This window comes from Otolemur garnettii, unplaced genomic scaffold (genome assembly GCF_000181295.1).
Source record: "Otolemur garnettii isolate 467f Iridium unplaced genomic scaffold, OtoGar3 scaffold00371, whole genome shotgun sequence".
Lineage (NCBI taxonomy): Eukaryota > Metazoa > Chordata > Mammalia > Primates > Galagidae > Otolemur > Otolemur garnettii.
In genome coordinates, this window is record NW_003852766.1 from 91,137 (window position 1) to 96,094 (window position 4,958).

The following is a 4,958-nucleotide window of genomic DNA, read 5'->3' on the forward strand; positions in this document are numbered from 1 at the left end:
AAGATGACAGGGGAATGGCCAACAAATACATGAAAAAAATGCTCATCATCTTTAATCATCAGAGAAATGCAAATCAAAGCCACTGTGAGATATCACCTAACTCCACTAAGATTAGCCCACATCACAAAGTCCCAAAACTGCAGATGCTGGCATGGATGCAGAGAGAAAGGAACACTTTTATACTGCTGGTGGAATTGCAAACTAATACAACCTCTATGGAAACAAGTATGGAGAATACTCAGAGAACTAAAAGTTGACCTTCCCTTTGATCCTGCAATCCCATTACTAACTAGGTATCTACCCTGAAACATGAATGTCATTTTACCATAAAGACATTTGCACAAGCATGCTTACTGCAGTTCAATTCATAATTGCCAATTTGTGGAAGCAACCCAAATGCCCATAAGCCCATGAATGTATCAACAAATTGTGGCATATGATGCATACCATGGAATACTATTCAGCCATAAGAAAAGATAGAGGCTTTACATCTTTTATGTTTACCTGGATGGAGCCGAAACATATTCTTAGTAAAGTATCTCAGGATACAAAATCAATTTTGTATTGTATCTTAGGATACAAAATCAGTTTCCGAGAGTAGAAAAACAAATATCCAATATACTCAATACTAATATGAAGCCAATATATAAACAACTGCACGCTCATATGAGCAAAGAAACATAGATCTAGTCTGGTATGGAGGTAGGAGGAGAAGCGACAGTGTGGGAAGAGGGGAGAGGAGGACTGGTAGCAAGAGGGAGGGCATTTGGTGGGATCCCCTCTAATGGACACAACGTGAAGGTGTGCAGCATGCCTCCTGAGTGAGGGGTTCTTTTACAACCAGAACTTTACCTTGAAAGTGAGAACAATGCAATCTAAAAATTTATAGCTCATGTTAGTTTGAAATAAAACAACAACAGCGAGCACAATGAAAAAAAAATAAAAGTGAATTAGTGAAACATACTCTCTCCTCGCTTGATCCTTGGCAGAATTGAGTTCCTTGGTGCGGTTCAGGTGGGAATACTGCATCTAGTTCCCCTTCCTTGGGTAAGGATTGATTCTCTTGGCTTTCTTTCTGGAGCTGATGGGAGCACAGGAGTATTAGTTACATAAGCCATATCTATTTTGTTTACAACTTTACAGTAATTATCTTTACTTTGATTATAACATTTTTCTCACAAGTGGCTGACATTTTTTTTTGAACCATTAGAAGTCTTTTTTGCATCTGTACTCTGTAAAGACATAAAAAGATATACATATGGAATTTCTTTTTATTTTTCTAATCTTAAAAAAATCATTTAAGTTGTAAAATAGTACAATAATTTAAGAAACCTTTCAAGGGCCATCTTTCCTCACAGTTTAAAGCATACTATAGGCCAAACAGTGTTACTGTAGAATGTTAATTTTCTGTTTTTTTAGTCACAAAGTAATATTTATAAGTGGTCTGTCAGACAAGATTTACTCTACCTCCCCCCAGGTATATACATATATAAACAGAGATAAATACCACATTCCTAAACAAAGACAAATGCTATGTGTGCACACAAACAAATAAAAGTTTGAACATAGGAGATCTCACTCCATTTCTTTGATTTTTGATAAAACAAACTCTAGTTGTTAAATAGCATAGTAATTTAAGGGTTTATTTAATTGTTTTTTTTTTTTTTTTACTTTTAAGATTTTATAAAGGCCATATTGTGTTATCATAAAACTTCATTGTTTTATTAGTCCTAGGTGGGTACTTGTAAGATGACTAATTAGATAGGATATGACCTAACAGGCTGTCCTCTGGAACTGACAACTGAGTCTCCCTGGTTGGACTCCATAGAAAACATACCTAGGCAATCAGAAGCGGACTCTAACTTCTGTGTACAAACAGTTGGGCACTCTAACCCCTGTGTACAAGTAGACAGGGACCCTAAACCCTGTGCACAACCAGATGGGGACTCTAACCCCTGTGCACAACCAGACAGGGACTCTAATCCCTGTGTGCACCTGAATAAAAGTGAAAAGGATCTCTTTATCAATGTGAAGCAACAGCAAGAGCAGAAGGACATCACATGAGCTGTTTCCAGAAAAACAAAAAACAAAAAACAAAAAAGAAAAACCGTACTCCAAAAGCACTGCAAGGAGACGTGTTTGGTCTCTCCTGTTCAGGCAGATGGGAGGGTCCCAAGGTGAGAGTGTACTCACTACACTGCCGAGCCAATGATCTCTTCATGGTCACCTCAATATGTTGTCAGACTAAGAAGTCAGTCTGTCTTTTATTTAAGCTAATTAATGGAGAAACAGATGAGAGATCAAGTTTCTTTACTATTTACCGAAAAGGTAGCAATTTCGGGGACCAGAGAGGATATCTCCCCCAAAGAACTGTTCTCTGAAATTGCTAGCTTTGCCGTAAATAAAAATGAAACTATTGATCTCTCATCCACTTCTCGGTTAATTGGTTTAAATGACAGACAGACAGGCCCCTTAGTCCGACAACATTACTACTACTACGAACAACAATAATACCAACAATTGTTCTCATTCACTGTCTCCTTATCTACCAGACACAGAGTCAAAAGCCGTGTCTCTACCTATCTTTCAACATTTAAAACATCTATTCCCATCATGCTAGCTAACAGATCAGGAAGCAGAGGCATACAGAGTTATAATATTTTGCCCAAATTCACACAAGTAGTGTAGTGAGTGCCAGAGCCTAGATTCTCACCGATTTATCTCACTCCACAGTCAAGTTCATTAACTCCTGCACTGTAATGTCTTACCTTGAGGAGTTGTAAAATGTGTTAAAAGAGCCTAGTGCCTAGGGTCCTGGGCAATGACACCTGGCTATTATACACATAACCTACAATCTAATCAGTTAAATTGCATGGGTTTCATTTTCCTTTATTCGTCCCCTTCTTTTTTCTTTTTTTCTTTTTTTCAGTGTGTTTTCTTTTTAATTTTTATTGTTGTTGACTGTTCGGATGGAGTCTCGCCTCCCATGTAGCTGGGACTGACTACAGGTGTGCGCCACAACACCTGGCTATGTTTTACTTTCTTTATACTCTTTTTGGTTGTTTTTGTGAGATGGGGGAGTCTCACTCTTGATCAGCCTCTCTTGAGGTCAAATTCCTGACCTCAAGCAATCAATCATCCCGCCTGAGGCTTATAGGCATGAGGCGCCACAGCCAACTTCATTTCTCTTATTAAACAAAGTCATAAAACATATTCTACATATGAACTAAAATTAGATCTTTTTTCTTCTTCTCCTTGCTCATGGAGCAAGACAATTAAATAAAAGAGAAGCGGTGAGTAATCCAATTAAATGTTGTTACAGAAAAAAAAATATCTCCAGCACTTAGGGACTTATAACAAAACCATATCTAAGTCTCTCACAATCTGTGGATTGACAGTTATCAGCTGGGTGGTTTTCACTTGGGGTCTCTCATGCAGTTGTAATCAGATGTGGGCTAGAGCTGTAGTAGTCTTCTAATGTCCTGGACTTCCAAGTAGACTCACTAACATGACTGACTTTTCCCACTGACAGCTCATTTTAGATTTACAACCTTAATTGCCTCCACCTGACCTCTCCTTGTCTCTCTGGCTTCTCAGATCATGATGTATGTGCTCTCGGAGGGAGGACATGCAAATCTATAAACGTAATTCACCACATAACTCACCATATAAATCAAGGGGAAGAATTTCAGGTGACAAGGGTAGACTGAAGTCTCCTTATGACCTAGACTCGGCAGAAACATATCTCCTGCCATATTCTATTGCTTCAGCACAGCCCATATTCAAGGCGAGGAGAATTGTACTCCTCATAGTATGAGGATCAAAGAGTGCAGGGAGGGAGAGAACTTCCTGAAGGTGGCCATCTGTAAAGAATACCTACTGCAGAGAGGATGCAGATGCAGTGAGCCAGCATTGGCACCCTTGCAGGTAGGACTATATGGGCAGGGAATAATTACCAGCAGTATAGACACATAAACCCTCAGAGGCAGCAGCGTCCCTTCAAATGATTTATACCTAGGACATAACAGACAGGTACACGAAGATTTTTGAAGAGTGTTGTTACCCTAGTTTTCTTGGCAAGAGCAGAAAACTGAGAATGATCTAAATACCCACCTGAAGGTAGTTGGTTGACTGCATTGAGCCACATCTGTACACTGTTAATGTATTGAAAACTCTAGTAGGAACTTGAGATCTTCAGGTGACAGCTAGGAAATAAAATGTTGTCACTGTATAGAAGAGGTTAAGATGATCGAGGCTACCAGCGCAGATCCTTTGTGTTGTCTTTGGCTCACAGACCCTCACCCGTGTTGTTCTATCTTTTTCTCCAGTATTCTTTTAAATGTATGGCCTGCCTTCTCCTGGGGATCTCCTGGTTATTTTGCCTTGCACAGAGCTTCCTAAGGCAAGCTGAGTCTTCCTCTCCTCCATTAGTCTGGGAATTTTTTGGGAGGGGGGGAGTGGGGGTTGTTTGGTTTTGTTTTTCTTTTTTTCTGCCGTGTCCTCTGCAAGCCAATTTCATTTGCCTGAAGTTTTAGGTAGGGCACATCAGCTTCTTGAAATCGTTTGCATAATTATCTGTTCCCCCACCACCATTAAATTGAGAGCCACACTTTTTGCTCCGTTATCCAGGGTCTAAAGTAGTGTCAGGAAGTCCTGGAACTTAACACACCAGACACATATCTTCCTTGTGGACTCTGCAGTGGTAGACCCTCTTGCCAGGAGCATTACTCTCCACATATCACCCTTATAAGGTATTTCACAATTTTTTATAAAAATATGTCCTTTTAATCATGAAATAAAATTACTGTTTTTTTTTGTTTAATTTGCATCTATCAGATGCTTTTTCTGTGTCTATTGAGAGGATCATGTGGTCTTGGTTTTAACTTCTGTTTACATGCTGAATTATGTTTATTGATTAGCATACATCGAACCAGACTTGCATTGCTGAGATGAAACAC